Source organism: Leopardus geoffroyi, chromosome D2 (genome assembly GCF_018350155.1).
Source record: "Leopardus geoffroyi isolate Oge1 chromosome D2, O.geoffroyi_Oge1_pat1.0, whole genome shotgun sequence".
Lineage (NCBI taxonomy): Eukaryota > Metazoa > Chordata > Mammalia > Carnivora > Felidae > Leopardus > Leopardus geoffroyi.
Window position 1 is genome coordinate 59,759,857 of NC_059334.1, and position 17,959 is coordinate 59,777,815.

The following is a 17,959-nucleotide window of genomic DNA, read 5'->3' on the forward strand; positions in this document are numbered from 1 at the left end:
AGCTCATTACTGGCAATTAGTCCTCTGGGTCCAGCCTGGGGGAGGGGGGCAGTATTAGCTCTCACTCCCCCGGACACCCCCACCCCCCCCACCCCCACAAACACACCATGAATCAAGTTGACAACTTTGCCCAAGCCTGCCCTCCTTGCCCCGCGGTGTGTGCGGAGTGGCTTGCACGTGTCTACGTGGGTGAGGTGTGTGAATGCACGCGCGCCCACGTGAAGATGTCACAGGGAGGATGCAAGTGCACGCACGCATCCCGTGTAAATGCGAGATTGTACAAATGAGAGTGTGTGTGCACTTGTAAGGGATGTGCATATTTGCACACGCTGTGGGAGAATGTGTGAACATATGAATGGGCCAGTGAGGGTAGAAAGGGTATGTGTACACATACTGGGAAAGGCACTAGAGAAGACCGGATGAGGGAAACCATGATCCCTCCTCTGCCTTCCTTTTCTCAGGTATCCGGGTCCAGATGACTGAGTTGAGGGAGTGGGTTTCAGGAGATGAAGAGGAAAAGGCAGATCGTGTAGTTCCGGCTCTAATTCCGCGTCAGAAGGGCTGTTCCTTAGGGGGCCCCTTCTTCTGGGACAAAAAGGGACCCTACTGAGGATGAGGTGATTCCGGGGAGGGACACCCAGAACTTTCTCCCCCTCCCCAAACCCTTTCTTTCCCAGGTGCTTTAGCCCAGCACTGTCCAATAGAAATAGTAATGTGAACCACAAATGCAATTTAAATTTTCTAGTGGCTACATGTTTTAAACGTAAAAAGAAACAGGTGAAATCCATGGACTTCATTTTCATTTTCATTTCATTAAATTTTAAATTGATATTTAAACATTTAACATTTAAATAAGTATTTAATAGTATTATAGTACTTAATAGTATTATACAGCCATATAGCCAAAATATTGTCTTAACATGTAGCCAGTATTTTTAGAGTGTTAATGAGACGTTAGACATTATTTTTTTAAAAGACTTTCTCTTTGTTTTGTTTTGTTTTTTAATTTTTTTAACGTTTATTTATTTTTGAGACAGAGAGAGACAGAGCATGAACGGGGGAGGGGCAGAGAGAGAGGGAGACACAGAATCCGAAACAGGCTCCAGGCTCTGAGCGGTCAGCACAGAGCCCGATGCGGGGCTCGAACTCACAGACCGTGAGATCATGACCTGAGCCGAAGTCGGCCGCTTAACCGACCAAGCCACCCAGGCGCCCCTAGACATTATTTTTCAATACTAAATCTCCAAAAATCGGTGGACATTGTTTGTCTACAGCACATCTCCATTGGGATTGGCCACATTTCAAGTGCTTAATGGCCATATGTGGCTAGTGGCTACCATACCGGGCAGGACAGATCTAGAATTTGGCTTAGCTGGTTCCCCCCAAGCCAGTGAAGGAGAGGTGGGAGGAGCAGGGAGAAGTCAGGGCTGGAATCAGTGGTGCTCTTCATTCTCAGACTGTCTCAGACCCTGGCCTTGTAGGGTCTTTAGGCTCCTTTCTTTCCCCACTGACTATACCCAACCCTTGGTCCCAACAGTGCTGGTGGAGACCCTTGGATTCAGACTGAGTCTTACTCAAGAAAGTTCTTCCCTTTGTCTCACTTGTGTGCTTCCTACTGCGGGGGATTATGGCTCATTCCTTTCAGTTTTGCTTTTTTTTTTTTTAATTTTTTTTTAACGTTTATTTATTTTTGAGACAGGGAGAGACAGAGCATGAACGGGGGAGGATCAGAGAGAGAGGGAGACACAGAATCTGAAACAGGCTCCAGGCTCTGAGCCATCAGCCCAGAGCCCGACGCGGGGCTCAAACTCACATACCGCGAGATCGTGACCTGAGCCAAAGTTGGACGCTTAACCGACTGAGCCACCCAGGCGCCCCCCCCCTTTTTTTTTTAAAGTAAGCTCTACTTCCAGCTTGGGGCTTGAATTCACAACCCTGAGATCAAGAGTCGCATGCTCTACCGAGCCAGCCAGGTGTCCCCTCCCTTGAGTTTTGAATCCCTTGTGCAACAACCCCATTCTCTTGAGCACCCCCAGCCCCTGTCCCCATCCCACTTCATCTAAGAGACTTTGGGGCAAGGAGGGAAGCATGCAGAAACTGAGGCAGGAGTGAGAGATGGGAGAACAGAAAGCCTAGAAAAACCCCAAATCCGTAGGAGGAGTGGGGAAGGGATGGCGGGGGTGGATGGACCAGGAAGTGATCACAGAATAAATGCGGAATGTCTAGGTGGCTTTTCAGCACCTTGGTCCCCTTTTCCCTTCCGATTTTCAATCTCCTGAGCCTCTCAGGTTTCTCAACCACCCCCTATTTTCACCCCATCCCTTTATTTCCCTCGCCCCTTAGCCTCTTATCACCTCCACCTCTTGGCCTCTGTGTCTCTCTCCTGGCAGCTTCTCAGCCCTTCACCTCCTCAGCTCACCTCCTGCTCCCACTCATCATCTTCCATTCACCCCAGCCCAGTGTGCTGGGACCAGGGGAAAATTCGAGGAGTGGAGACCTGGAATGGGGTGTGAGGGCCTGAGCCGGCAGCATCTCTAGGAAAGAGAAGGAAGCAAGACCCTCCCAGTCCCTCCCATCCTCTTACCCCTCCTCCCAACCCCCTCCCCCACGGGGCGGCAGTGATTCCACAGTCTCAGGGCTTGAGGGTCTCGGGGCCCCTCGCTAATGTAAGGTTATTGTAATTGATATGAAGGTAATTGATAATGTGTTACGGTGAATAATGTCTTCAATTTTCTGCTAAATCCCATTTTTGTAGCCATCTGGGCTCCTCCAACTGCCCCCCTGGGACGCTGGGTAATAGAGAGTAATTATTCTCAAGTCATTTACTTTTTCAAAGTGTTTAGTGCTTATCTGTTTTACAATTAAAATGGAAACGACCCTGATTCACTTCCTTTCTTTTTTATTTAAATAGCACTCACCCCCCCACACCCCCCACCACACACTTTCAGTCACACACAACCACGCAGGCACACAACCCTCCAACAGACACACACACACACACACACACACGCAGAGTCTCCTTGTATGCGGCAACATGTCCACATTCAAAGACACAAAAATACACACACAATTTCTTTGTCACTCACACACACAAGCACGCATACGCAACTTTATATTTGGACAAGGGACACAGCCTCAGTGACCTAGCCAGACAAAACCCTTTGCCTTTCTCCGTTGGAGTAAGAAGATTGGAGGTGGACTTTGTCAGGGTCGAGGACAGGGGAAAGAAGTCGCCTTGGATGTGTGTCTGAGTGTGCAAGGTTATGTTTGAATATGGAAGGTGAGCATCTGTGTGTCCACATGAGTGTGCCCTGAATGTATATTTCAGAGTGTGGGTTCATATGAGGCCAGAAAGGTACAAATGAAAGCAGCGGTGTGAGAGCAGATTCATAGCCTTGCTTCTGTGTCTGCACGAGTTACTGGCGCAGGCAGATGATTGCGGAGCTGGTGTTCACACCCAGTTACACGCTAACGAAGGGCCCTGGTGTGCCGCCCCAGTCTGGACATGCGTCCTCAGGAGAGTGGTGAAACCAGAATCCAGAGGTACCTGGCCATGCTGAGTCGGCCCAGAACCGAGAGCCTTCACCTCACGCCATGAAATGTGACCCATTTATTTTCACTGAAAATGTCACAGGCACGCGTTCTGTGGAAGGCCGGAGATGCAAGGCTGGGGGGAATCAGGAGGTGAAGAGGGCTCACACTAGCCCCTCCCCCACTCCCACCTCCCCCACCCCCCCCCCCCCCCAGTCCTCCTTCCTGTCCAAGGACCGCTCAACCCGCCTGGGTACGGTGTGACCCCTACCGGTGTGACCCCTACCGCCCTCACTAGCCCTCCTGGAGCCCTGGCTCCGGTTGGAGGTGGAGAGGCAAGAGTGGTTCTCAACGACCAGACAGCTTCCTGCCCCTCCCTTGGGCTGTTCCCCACAGGAGGTGCCCTGTGGACATGGATGTCTCCGACAGTGAGGCACTGACCTCGGGGGAGCCAAAAGACAAGACCACGCACACCCCAAATCCTTCCACATGACCGGGCACGACATCTCTCAAACGTCACACAGGCCCACAGCAGACAACTGAGCCATTACACTCATTAGCACACTTCAGCCTGGCACTCAGGTGACCTATGGAGTGGAGGTCTAGAAATCTGCTTCCCATTGTACGGGCAGGGAGGGAAACGGAGTCACCACATGGGCCCAGAAGGCCATGGGTCTCTGCGGGGAGTCAAACCAGCAGCAGGCCCTGAGACTTGTCTGCTTTGCCCAGTGCCTGCTCTCCCCAGGGTCTCCAGCTGCAGGCCTTCCAAGGCTTCCAGCCGTTCCTCCAGCCGTTCCTCTGCTGGACCAGTGATGGGGGAAATGGAGGCCAGAGCCCTGCTCCCGGAGGCCAGGCCCAGGCAAGCTGCCTGAAAGTCAGAGGACACCAGGCTGCAGGGCAGGGCCCAAGAGAGTAAGTGCTGTTCCCAGAGCACCCCCTGCTCACCCCTGCACCGGTCCGGGAAAGGCCCCGGGGGTTCTGCTTTTTAATTTTGCTTTTAGAGATAGAAGGATGGCAGCACTGGGGGCTCGTGGTGGGGGGATGCTTTTCTGTTTTTTCTCATTTCTCATTTTATGGGCATCCGTCTTGGCCCTCCTTCCTTCTCTCTTGGACTCTGTATTTTTTTGGTCTCCACGTCTGTGTCGTGTCCTGCTCGGCGTCTTTCTCCCCCTCCCTGCAGCCTCCCTTCGGCGGGTCCCCCTCTGCCTGCTCTGAGTCTGTCTGTCTGCACTTTCGGTCGGTCCGTCCCAGCGTCTCTAAGCCGGCCTCCTCCCCGTGCTCGGTTGCACCGCTCGGCTCCTCCTCGGTCTCGGTCTCCGCGTTTCTGTCCCTGTCGCTGCCTCTCCCTCGGCCGCTCCCTGACTCCGGCCCCTCACACCTTCGCGGAAAAGTAAACATTTAATTTTTTTTGCTGTTAATAGATTTAATGTTCATTTGTTGGTAGCCCAGGGGCAGAAACGCGTGACATTTCAAATAATTGTTGTTTCAGGGGTATCCTCTGGAGGGAAATGCGGCAAAAGTGTGGAGAAGATTTAAGCAAATGACTGTGTCAGCTTCTATTTACTCCTGACAGGATCGCCGGGGGCGCGGCTGCGAGATAACCATTAGCGCGGCCGCTGCTAAAGCGGGGAGGCTGCATTTCTAAAGGCTCCGCGGCCATTACGGAAAGTTAGTGTGAAACATGTTAAATTATCCCCAAAGTGGTGGGAGCGGGGGAGGCGGCGGGGGAGCGGGCGCCCGGGAGAGCCGCCGAGCCTCCGCCGGGCCTGGGAGCGAGGACGCGCCGCGGCCGGGCCGGGCCCTCGGACCGCGCCGCGCCCGCCGCCCGCCGTCCAGCAGGGGGCGGCCGCCCGCCGCCCGAGCCTCAGTCTTGCGGCCGGGAGAGTGGGCGCAAGCCTCCATCCCTCTCTCCCTGCCCTCACCCGTCCGCCCCGCGGCTGGCCGGACCGGCCCAGGCTTACTAGACCCGCCTGAGGTCAGCCCCACGGGGTAATAAGAAAGAGACGAATTGCAGGGCTTGAGACAGTCGGGTGTCCCTCCTTGGAGGGCCAAGGTGCATTCCTGAACAGCTCCCTCAGGTGTGCGCAGGCAGCACGCCTAACCGCGGGGGTGCCCTTGTACCGCTGAGGTTGGCGCAGTGCCCCAGTGCACCTCTCAGATCTGCTACCAAGTAACTGGGCGGCCCTCTGCAAGTCCTCTTGGCCTCAGTTTCCCCATTTGTAAAATGGGAATGATATCTGTCCCACACATCTCATTCCCTAAAGATTAGTTGCAGCGAGGCCATGTAAACGTGATCTAAGAAACCATTAAATGCAGTACAAGAAAGAAGCCCTGCTACTTTTGTGCATTAGTGATTGCATTAGTTATCCTTTACACACAGTTACATCCTGCTGTGTGTAAAGGAAATACCTGCACACAAGGCCACAAGCGGATGCCCCAGTGCACGGGAAATCAGACCCCAATCGCAGTGACTTGAGGCACCTCTCTCCCAACACTCCTAATTTCACCGCTGTTAAGCCACACTTGGGTAAATAAACATCTCTGGGCTGGGCCGGAAGTGGAAGTAAGGCTTCAGGCCAGGCCCTGCAAAAGCGTACTTGACTTAGAGAAGGCCTGGGCCGGAGCACTAGCAGTACTGAGCGCTGTCCTATGGAGGTGGGACTGTGTGGGGGCAGGAGGGAGGAGAAGACCGAGAGGACCTCCTTTCCCCATTGTGATAATGGTATCCCCAGACGGTGTCTTCCCTCCTTTCCTAAGACAAACAAAACCGTAAACATATTGAGATCGAAGCATCCGGTGCATTGTATTTTAGGCCTTGGAACCCCATCTGTGGTGCAGAGCCTTGAGTAATCAGTAAGGCCACGTATTCACTCATTTCCAACACATTTTCAGGTTTCCAGGAGCTCTCCCCCAAATTCACCCAACATTTTTGACCCCTCTCCCACGTGTCAGACCTGCTGGAGGCAAAGGAAACCAAGACTATCTTTGCCTCCCTGGAGCTCATGGTCAGTCAGGGGACTGATATTTACAAATGATGACAGTGCCCTAGGAGTCCTGAAATAGAAACATGTACAAAGTGCTGCGTGTTCAAGGGGGAGGCAGTGAATCTACTTCCTCAGGGTGTTTGGGAAAGGTTTCTTTCCTCTAAGTAAGCTTCACACCCAACATGGGGCTTGAACTCATGATGCAGAGATCAAGAGATGAGATGGAGGGTTGCATGCTCCAATGATTGAGCCAGCCAGGCACCCTGGGGAAGGTGTCTTGAAGGAGGTGACATTTGATCTGGAGCCTTTAAGGCAGAGTTTTCCAGGTGGGAGAAATGAGCCACTACATAATAATGATAATTACCCCGTGACCACTACAAACAGCAAAAATAACAACGACAGTCATAGCACTCAATCTATGGCAGGCACCGTATCAGGCACTTCACACTAACTGCTACCTTTGATTTATCTTAACAACTCTGGGGGCCAATACTGATACGTATCCCCACTTCACAAATAAGGAAGCCAAAGCTCAAAGGGATTCAGTAACTTGCCTGAGGCCACACAATCATCCTAGCATTGAGACTGGATGAAGTAGAATGCCTCCCCCCTCTATCCCATCATTCATTCTCTTTGAAAAGAGCCTGACTTTGCCTTTGACAAAGGTTGTATACCACCACCACCACCACCACCACCCCTCCCCCTGCTTTTTAAACATTTCTTCATTCATTCAAATGTTTTCTACACATCTGCTAGGTATCAGCATTGGGATGGTGCTTGGGGTACAAAAAATAAGATATAGGCCCAACCCTCAGTAACTCACAGTTCTAGTGAAGGAGGAAGATCTATGAGTTGATCAACAACACAAAGCCATGTGCAGGATGCAAGTCTGAAAAGCCTACGATGGTCTGGGCCAACGGGAAGGAGTCAAACTCAGATACAGGCTTGCTTCGGAAAGAATTGAGTCTGGGCCACCTCACACCAGTTAGAATGGTTAACATTAACAGCTCAGGCAACAATAGATGTTGGTGAGGATGTGGAGAAAGAGGAAGCCTTTTGCCCTGCTGGTGGGAATGCAAACTGGCGCAGCCACTCTGGAAAACAGGATGGAGGTTCCTCAAAAAGTTAAAAATAGAACTACCCTACAAACAAGCAATTGCACTACTAGGTATTTATCCAAGGAGTACAGGTGTGCTGTTTCAAAGGAGCATATGAACCCCAATGTTTACAGCAGCGCTATCGACAATAGCCAAAGCATGGAAAGAGCCCAAATGTCCACCGATGGATGAATAGATAAAGAAGATGTGGTATTTATACACAATGGATTACTACTCGGCAATCAAAAAGAGTGAAATCTCGCCATTTGCAACTATGTGGATGGAACTGGACGGTATTTTGCTAAGCGAAATTGGTCAGAGAAAGACAAATATCATATGACTTCACTCATATGAGGACTTTAAGATACAAAACAGATGAACATAAGGGAAGGGAAGAAAAATCATATAAAAACAGGGAGGGGTACAAAACATAAGAGATCCTTAAATATAGAAAACAAACAGAGGGTTGCTGGAGGGGTCGTGGGTGGGAGGGATCGGCTTAATGGGTTCGGGGCATTAAGGAAGACACTTACTTGGATGAGCACTGGGTGTTGTACATAGGGGCTGAATCACTGGAACTCCTGAAAGCATTATTGCACTACATGCTAACTTTGATGTGAATTTAAAAATTAATTAATTAGTTAATTACAAAAAGAAAAAAGGAAACAAAAAGAACTGAGTCTGGGCAAAAGGACGAGTTTAGGGAGGTAAGACATAGAATTCCAAGCAAAGAAGGCAGCAAGTACAGAAGAGCAGAGATGAGGGAGAACATGACCTTCTGGTGTATGGCCTTTGAGGAAGATGGGGGAGGTGGAGAAGGGAGGCCCAAGAGGTTTCCCAGGACCCAGGTTATACCATGTCTACTGGACATGCCAAGGAAGGGGCTTGAACTCAGTCCATGGTTGTTATTATTTTTGTGGAGTAAAATCAGGTCAAATAAGGTATTTCTCCTTCTTTTGTACAGGATTTCAAATTTAAAGGGCTCTTTCAATATCTTCTAGAAATTAGGAAGGCTTTTTGTTTGTCTTTTGTTTTCTTTTGTTTTGTTTTAGTATGGGCCTCCAGCCCCATGGGTGACCAGCCCCATGGGTGACCAACTCAATGTCATCTTTCTTCATAAATTATTTCACTGGGATTTGACACCATTAACTTTTGCTGTTACGCTGTCTCTCCAGTACTGCTGGGATTTGCTTAGTTTTTTTTTTTTTCCCACAGTGGGAATTTCTGAGCCCACATATTGGCATGGTGACAGCTGGGGGCACAATCATAGTGGCTGGGTTGGTTTCAACTTGTTTCTTTGCACTATCCTAGCTCACATCTCGCTTGGACCCGAGGGCGCTCAGTGGACAGTACTTTGTCTTTCACCACAATTCGTGAAGAATATCTCCTTTGCAGGGGCAAAGGACAGATACCTTCCAGGAGGCAGATTTGAGCTCTTTCCTTAAGAGGGAACTTTCTAATCATTAAAGCTGCAGGAAATGGAAGAACCTACCTCAAGCGGGAGAGAATCTCTTGCTCTGGAGGCGTTTAAGCCGAAGCTCCCTGAAATGGGACCATTGTAGGAAGTGGTGAAATCCTTGGCCTCTAGAATTATTTGCAGCTCCAAGGCTCAAGAAGTTCATCCCCAGAGTTTAATGATTTCAGACACTTTCAGGATTATTTCGACAAAGAAAGTAAAAAAAAAAAAAAAAAAAAAAAAAAAAAAAAAAAATCCAGGCTGGACATAAGGATCCCTTATTAAGGGGAGAACACCGAGGACAGAGGCTGCCCCAGGCTCTCTTTTCCAAAAGGTGTCTCCACAGTTATTCCAGCGTTGTCCAGTGATCTCCCTTCTTCTACTGCCTAGCCCACAGGCTCTCCAGGGAATCCACATCTTCTCATTGTGCTCCCCCAAAATGAACACAGATCAAGCAAGGAGCAGACATATGGAGGATGACAGGGTTCATAGATGTAAGGTATGTATGGAGGTTTAATCCTAGCCAGTCCCTTAAGAGATCGGTGCCTCATTCATTGCTGTGTCCTCTGTACTAAGTACAGAGGCTGTACAGAGAAGGCATATAGAAGGCATTTTTCTTTCTTTCTTTTCTTCCTTCACTCCTTCCTTCTTTCCTTCCTTCCTAAAAAAAGATACATGTCCACTGTAAAAAATTGTGAACTATACAGAAAATACAAAGAAGCAAGCCAAAAATAAAGCCCCCACATAGGCGAAACAACCCCTGATGTTATTTTAGTGACCATCCTACCAGACAATTCTTTCTGCCTCTAAATAAACATAGACACAGGTGTGTAATTTGATATAAACAGGAATCAACCCCTATGTCCTATGCTGTAATCTGCCATTTTCATTTTTAAAAATCTCATAGATACTATCCTGTTTCAATTAATGTAGAGCTATTGTTGTAATAGTTGCATTATATTCCACTGTGTTATGTACTAAGCCAGTCTTCTATTGATAGGCATTTATATTGTTTCCAGTTTTGCACTATTTTAGACACCCTGAGATGAACATATTTGTGGACACATCTATTCACACTTACACACTTATCTCCTTAGGGTAAATTCTTAGAAATAGAAGTCTTGGGTTAAAAAAATACACATTTTACATTTGGGCACACATTGTCAAACTGCCTTCTTAATAGGTTGTACCACTCTGTATTCCCATCTAAAAAAGGTATTATCAGTCCTTTACCCTTCGCTTAAATAAACGAGCTCTTTTTTTCAAAGATAGAACAAGAACAAAAACCCTGATTCTTTAGACCAGTTTCTAAACTGTGTGTGCGTAGGAGGGTGAGCGTGGGATTATGAAGTCTAGGTAAGCCTTGCATACAAATGTGACTGTATGTCTATGTGTATTCTCGATGTGCTTTCTACTTCATAAGCTGAAGCGTGAAAATTCTCGAGAAAGGATTATCCTCCTACCAAATTCTCTCCTGCCACCTCAGTACAAGGACGAAGCGTGCTTCAACCTTCCTGCCACCAAGGATATTCACCCATTGTCAGTCTTGCCACCATCTCTAAAATCTCCTGGCTGGGCTTGTTAGGGAGAGGGTTTGCCCATAGTGGGACTTCAAGTGTTAATCCAGTCTCTCCTCAGAAGGTGCTCCTGACATCAGAGCTGAGGAGAAAAGACTGTGTGTCTGCATCTCTGTGTGGTAGAAATAGTGAACAGATCATCCCAAATCAATAAGTCTGAGTTGGCCATAGATCACTCCAGAGGGCTCTAGAAGGGTAAGAAAGTGGGGAGGGTGATGAGGCTCAGCTCCTTCCTGCATGTGGCGCCTATTTTATGGATCCCTCTGCCACTCCTCTCTGCTTATCAGCCCACGGTCAGTCTCTCTCTCTTTCACGTATATCACTTCTGCATTCACACATTCACATATAATCCACAACCCATATAATTCCCTTACAATCACACTTACATTCTCACATAATTTGACTATAATAATTTTCATACCATTACACCCACATCCTTGCATACAATACATTCATAGAATTTGATGCTTACATGCACCCACTTACATAAACACACCCAGTCACCCAATAATCACTCCTACACAATCTCACACTGTCATACTTTGTCCTAAGGAAGTGTAGTCACAAGTCCCTCCCAGTCATTGTCATTTATGTTGTTGCAGCCCCAACTCCATACCCTACACCCCCACCGACGCTTTCCTTTCATACACTCTTAGAGCCCCACAGAATTCACAGTCATACTTTCACATCTTACTCAAGTCTCTTGAACACATACAGTTACCGAGAGAACCTTATAATGTCATAATGCATCCAATTTATTTTCGTTATTTTGCTAGGATAACTGAGACCCTGAGAGGAAAAATGTGACTTGACCAAGTTCACATAATTAGTTAATGGCAAATCTAAGGTGTCAACTCCAATCTCATGACTCCCACACTAGTGCTCTCTCTCCTATGCCAAAGTCCTTCCCTCTTAGTCTCCCTTCCAGTCTCCTATGCCAATCCCCTTTATTGACTCTCAGAAACCCTCAAATAAAACAGACAGCTCTTAAAGAGGCAGGCAGCCAGAAGAATGGAACAGGTATGAATTTGGAATATAAAAGAGTCTGAGTTGCAATGTCAAGTACTTTGTAGGGTAGTGACAAGCTTCAGAGAGAATGTATGTAAAGCACCTGGTGCAAACTAACTGGGTGCTTACTATGCCAAGTACTTTCTATATTATCTCATTTAAATTTTACAATCTCTTTATGATCATCTCCCTAGCACAGAAGAAGGAAGTGAGGCCCAGGGAGGTTAAGTTTCTTACCTAAGATCACTCAGGTAGTGGATTTTGGAACCAAGATTATACCCTGCTCTGACTCCAGCTCTGGGCTCCATGCACTATATTGTGCTTCTTTCCTTTTTAACAAAGGTCATTCTGTATTAAATCCTTACTCTGCCCCAGACACTGCACTATATATACATAGTTTTAATATATAGCATCTTTACAGACAAAGAGACTGGGACTTGGTAGATGCTCAATGGGTGGTTTATCATAAAGAGGAAGATTCTAATTTCAAAATCAAATTTAGATCTATTTTGTCACCAGGTAAATTCTTCACATCCTGTAAATCTTCAACAGACCTGATCATTCCCATTGATTAGTTCATTTCAAAATGACCTCCCTTCCTCCCTGATCTGTAATTCCCTGCATCTCCCACCCCAGGAAAGGAGCCCTGCTGTGGCTATGTACATACTCATCAGATGAAGTCACGTTCAGGCACAAGTCTTACACACACTAAAAAGGCCACTCTGGTTTAAGCAGTTGCCAAGAACATTGGGGAGTAGTTTCAAAATACTTGGGTTCCAGTTCTATCCCTTACTAACTGTAAGACTACAGGAAAATTATTTTCTCTGCCTTAGTTCCTGCATCTGAAATACTGGAATAACAATTACTCCCTCCCAGGATATTGTGAGTTTTAAATGCTGTAAGATATCATTATAGAAAATCTGGTATAAAGCGGGCACTCAAAATTTGCCATTCACAATCTCACGCATAGAGTTACAATATCATCACTCATATCAACCCAAGCACAGATAGACACACAAACTTGCAGGCAGGCCATATCAATACACCAAACTATAGACACGCTCAGATCTGCTAGGGATGGGCTATCAGAGTGGTTGAGAGAAGGGGCTTTCAAGTAACTTTGGGCAAGTCACTTAACAGCTCTTTTTAAGAAAAACAAGTTAAAGACTTTTTGTATATTTTCAAAAATTTATTTCTGAGAGAGAGAGAGAGAGAGACAGACAGAGTGTGAGCAGGGGAGGGGCAGAGAGGGAGACACAGAATCTGAAGCAGGCTCCAGGCTCTGAGCTGTCAGCACAGAGCCCCACAAGGGCTCGAACTCACAAACCGTGAGATCATGACCTGAGCTGAAGTCAGACGCTCAACCGACTGAGCTACCCAGGTGCCCCTAAAGACTTTTTAGAAATGTAATCATGGGACACCTGGGTGGCTCAGTCGGTTGGGCATCCAACTTCAGCTCAGGCCATGATCTTACGGTTCGTGGGTTCGAGCCCTGCATCGGGGTGTGTGCTGACAGCTCAGAGCCGGGAGCCTGCTTCAAAATCTGTGTGTCCCTCTCTCTCTGCTCTCCCCCACTCGAGCTCTGTCTCTCTCTCAAAAATGATAAATAAACATTAAAAAAAAATTAAGAGAAATTTAATCACAATGTTATTATCACACCTAAAAAAATTGGCAATAATTCCCTAATATCATCAAATATCCAGTCAATATTAAAATTTTCCACCTTTTTTTTTTTTTTAACATTTGGCTAATTCAAATAAAGAAACAAACAAGGCCCGCCCAACAATGTATTTGTTATTTCCTTCTCTCTTTCTTTTTAAAATGTATGGATCTGCCTTCTCTTTGAAAAACCTTGGTCATTTGTCCTGAAGAATGTCCCATATCAAGAAAAAAAAATCACATTATTAAAAACTTAGTAATGCACAAGTAATACATGAATGTATTCTTGTATTTTTACAAGAAGGAAAAGTTTAAAAAAGAAGGAAAGTGTAGAAAACAGACATGACAGATAAAACAAAGGTCTCGCTTGACCTTAAAAGTCTCCTGGTAATGATTTTTAGTCATTGTTATTATCCTGGCAAACGCAGAAGAGCCGCCCGGCCCTGTGCGCATTCAGCACCTTGGACAGAGGTGGCGGCCGCGCGCCCTCCCAGCCAGGCCTCCGCCGGCGCTCGCGGGAGGATCTGTAAATAAAGCCGCCCGGCTTCCGGCGGGCCCAGCGCAGCCGGTGAAGGGGAAAGAAATCTGGGATTTTCCGAGCCGCCTGCTTCGGCAACGCGTCTGGCGGAGACAATTACCCGGATACGCTCGGGCTGGCCTCCCCCAGGCCCTGGGTCATTTCAGACCTGCGCCCCCGTCCTTGAGCAGGAAGCCGGGCCGGGTGGGGGCTAGAGAGGGTGCCTCAGTCTCCTGGGTTGCAGAATAACCAGGGGGGAGGACCACAGAAATCGCCACGGGAGGCCCCTAGGGAACCTCTGCCCCTGACACAGCCCCCAGCAGGCACCTACCCCAGCCCCCGCCGTTTTTGGTAGTAGCGGGGGGGGGGGGGGGGGGGAAGGTTGTGGGGGGCGGGGAGAGCGGCCTCCTGAAGCCGGCCCAGGGCACAATTAGCGGGGAACGGAGACGCCCGCGAAGGCTGATTTAATTAGGTGACACGGTGCCAGGCAGGGATGCGGGGGGAGGGGAGAGCAGGGTCAAAACATTTTGTAAAAATCTGTTTCGCAAACGCTGCCGCTCCCCTCGGGGCAGAGAGAGATTACGGAATCTTTGGTGTCGATCAAGGCTGGCAAGAGGCGCCAGGAGCGTGGGGCATTTCCTCCTCCTCAGCCTCTTTTATCCAGTCCCCCAAAACAGTCCCAGGAGCCATCAGCTCCGCTGGGTTGCAGGGCGAGGAACGGGGGAGTGGGGAGGAAAGGGGACGATGACTTGAGAAGGGGGCCCCTGTAAAGGGGAACAAAGTGCTCCCGGTCTAATACGCCTCCATATTTAAGGAATAATATTATCAGTAGTTGCAGGAAGCACCTGCTTTCCAAATAAAACTATCATTTGCGAGCAGAAACGGCACCTTTACCAGCTGTCTGATCTTGGTTATTCATACTCTGCTTCAGTTTACTCATCTCTGAAACACCAAGGACCCTTACAGAGTTAATGTGAAGAGTAAAGAAAGTAAATACTGAATAGTAAGCACTGAGTGGTTTATTATTATGATGATGACGATTACTTCTACTATTTTATTAGTATCATGTGCCAGGCCAGTTGCTTATCTTTTGTCCCTAATCCATAAAACAACTGTGTGCCATAGATATGATTATGCCCATTTTCCAGATGTGGAAACTGAGACTCAGAGTTTAAGTAGCTCGTTCTGATCAGGGGAAGATCTAGGAATTGAACTCAGGACAGTTCAGTAGTAAAGCCTGTGCCTTTTTACTCTCCTGCTGCTGAGCCGCTTTAGATTCCCGCCTGTGACCTCAACTCAGGTGACCTCACTGGACCCACCAACATAACTGCATACCTTGCCCCACCCTGTCTGGCACAACCACGCCCACCTCAGGCACTAAGGAAAAGGAAGCGCCATGAGCATGCATACACACACACACACACACACACACACACACACACGCATACATCACCAGAGACAGCCATACATGTGCATACAGCCTGCACACAGGTGCCTACCAGCCATTGGTCACATCCAGAGCACCTCGTCACGAGGGAAAGGGGATAAGCACATACAGTTACATATACATAATCAGAAACAGTTATACCTAAGTTCACAGGAGAGATATATTAATGTACAAATACACATACTATGTGTATTTCACATACAACGTTCACATACAAAGAAACCAAGGTAATAAGACATGAACAATTACACCACTGTCACATAGATAGGAGGATAGTTTTTTTGCAAGACACCATTTACACAAATATTCATAGAGATACACAGTTACAACACACCCCCTACCACACACGATCACACACCATCTCATAGAGAAGTACAGAAGTATAGCTACACATTCAAAGTAACATATAGAATACACCCACACTTGAGAGATATAGCCAGAAAAACAAATCTGTCTCAAAACCCAATGCATATACTCACACTCCCTAGACACACATACACAGATCAATGGAGACAAGGAGCCATAATCTCGCAGGCATACACACACATACATACACACACACACACACACACACACGTGAGCGTGCGCTCACAAACATATACACACTAAATCTCTCCTTAAACCCACTGGGAAGCTGGCTCCAACCCAAGAGTTTCCTGCCTCCTGAAGTGTTCAGGGCATGGGGTCAATTGACGCCCTTCCCCCCTCTTCTCCCAGCTGAGCCCGGAGCAGCAGGGACACAGTTCCCCAGCAGACATGGGGAGGGGACCCTTGACGGACAGTCTTGAGGACACCTTATCTAACACCATGTCCAGTCCAAGCTGGGGCCAGCCACTGGGACTTAAGGGCTGTTCTCCCATCTCCCATATTCACTCCCAGTACCAGCCCAGCCTCTTACCCCAGCATTAGCTTTTGGAAAAGGCAAATGGATTCATCAGCAACCTCCTATCCTGGGGAGCAAGGGCTCTCTCCTCCAACCTCTCCCCCACCTGTTGTCACCTACCTGTGCAGGTGCACTGTCTCAGCAGCTCAGAGCTCCAGCCTGGGCAAGGTCCCGAAGGCAAGTGGGTGGAGCCTGGTTCCACCTTCTGCACCCCCCCAGTTCTAGCTCCCTCGGCAGCTGCCCCCTCCAGCTCCAGGCCCCCTGGGCAGTCCCTTCCCTCCCCGCCGCCTGCTCACCCAGTGCTGTGTCTCTTCTCTGAAAACCAGACTAGGGACTAGGGGGAGGGGGGGAGATCCCAGGAGAGGAAGTGGCATCTGACGGCCCCAGCACCAAACCTGGGGGGCTGCAGGGGGGGAGGGAGGAGCAGGGAAGCTTCTCATTGTGTGAGGGAAATTTTATTTTTAACAGATGCTAAGGCAGATGGCGCAGAATTAACAGAAAATGGGAGAGGAAAGAGAGGAAGAACATTACTGACTCCGGAGAGAGTGGACATTAAAAAAATAAAGAATAAGGGAATGAAAACAAGTTTAAGTGCTCTCTCCGGGGGGGTGGGGGGAGGGGAGGGGAGCTGAGAGGCAGAGAGGGACGGAGCAGCGTGGTGATAACCAGAGGCGTGAAATTACAAAAGTAAAATTTGTGGGACTCGGGAGGGGCTGCGAAGGCCCCAGTTTCATTGCAAAACTCACTCAGAAATTACTGATGTGATGTTTGAGCTTTTATCATTAATAATAATCGAGAGGGGAGGGGAAGACAAAAGGACTCCTGGGCTTGGGGGGTTTGAGGCGCCAGGAGAAAAGGTGCTTGAGCCGTGGGGGAGGGAGTGAGAGAAGAGTCCTTTCTGTGACAGAAAAAGGAAGGGAAGAGAGAAAAACTCAGGGAGATACAGCAGAAATGGACAAATGAAGAGACAGAAGCAGAATAAAAGAAAAGGCAGGAAAGGAAGCAAGGGGGGGGGCAGGGAGAAAGAAGGGAAGCTCTACAAGGGATAAAACAGGAGGGGCTGGGGGGTGGGGAATGAAAGGAAACCAAAGACAGGAAATTGGGAGACAGAGCGGGTGAGACAAAGAGACAGAAGAGAACAGAGACGGAGCTGGGGTGGGGGGGAGAGCCCCCCTCAAAAAAAAAAAAAAAACCAGCACCAGAAACACCTACACCCTAGTGGGCAAGGAGAGTAACTCCGAAGATGAGTGAGTAAGGGTCTAAGTGACTTAAAGCAGGGGACCAAAACACACAGGAGAGAGGGACAGAGACAAAAGAGCAGAGGCCCAAACAGAGTAAGAAATGCATGAAGGAAAAGAAAGAGACCGGAAGAGTGAGAGACAGAAGGAACTAGAGACAGAGAAAAAAACTAAGACAGACTTTGAAAGAGACACAAAAAGAGTTGGAGAGACAGACATTTCGAAAGACAGACACAAACCCACACAATCCGGGTGAGAGAGGCGAAGTGGTGAGAGGGAGAAAGAAAAACTGAGCCGGAGGCAGAGAGACAGAGAGGCTGTGGGGGAGACGGGAGAGAGGGCAGGAAGGGAGGAAGGGATGGGAGACAAAGAGGAATGGCCGTTTATCTCTCCTCCCAAATTAATTGAGGCTACATCAGCCTGAGCCACTAAAACGGAGCGATTATGAATGGGTTAGTCACAGGTGGAGTTAAAGGCCTTCAGAGGGATATTAGCCAAAATTGAGTGGCTTTTAATTTCTTTCTAACGAGAGACTGTGGCTGGGGAACCAGGCACCGCCTCC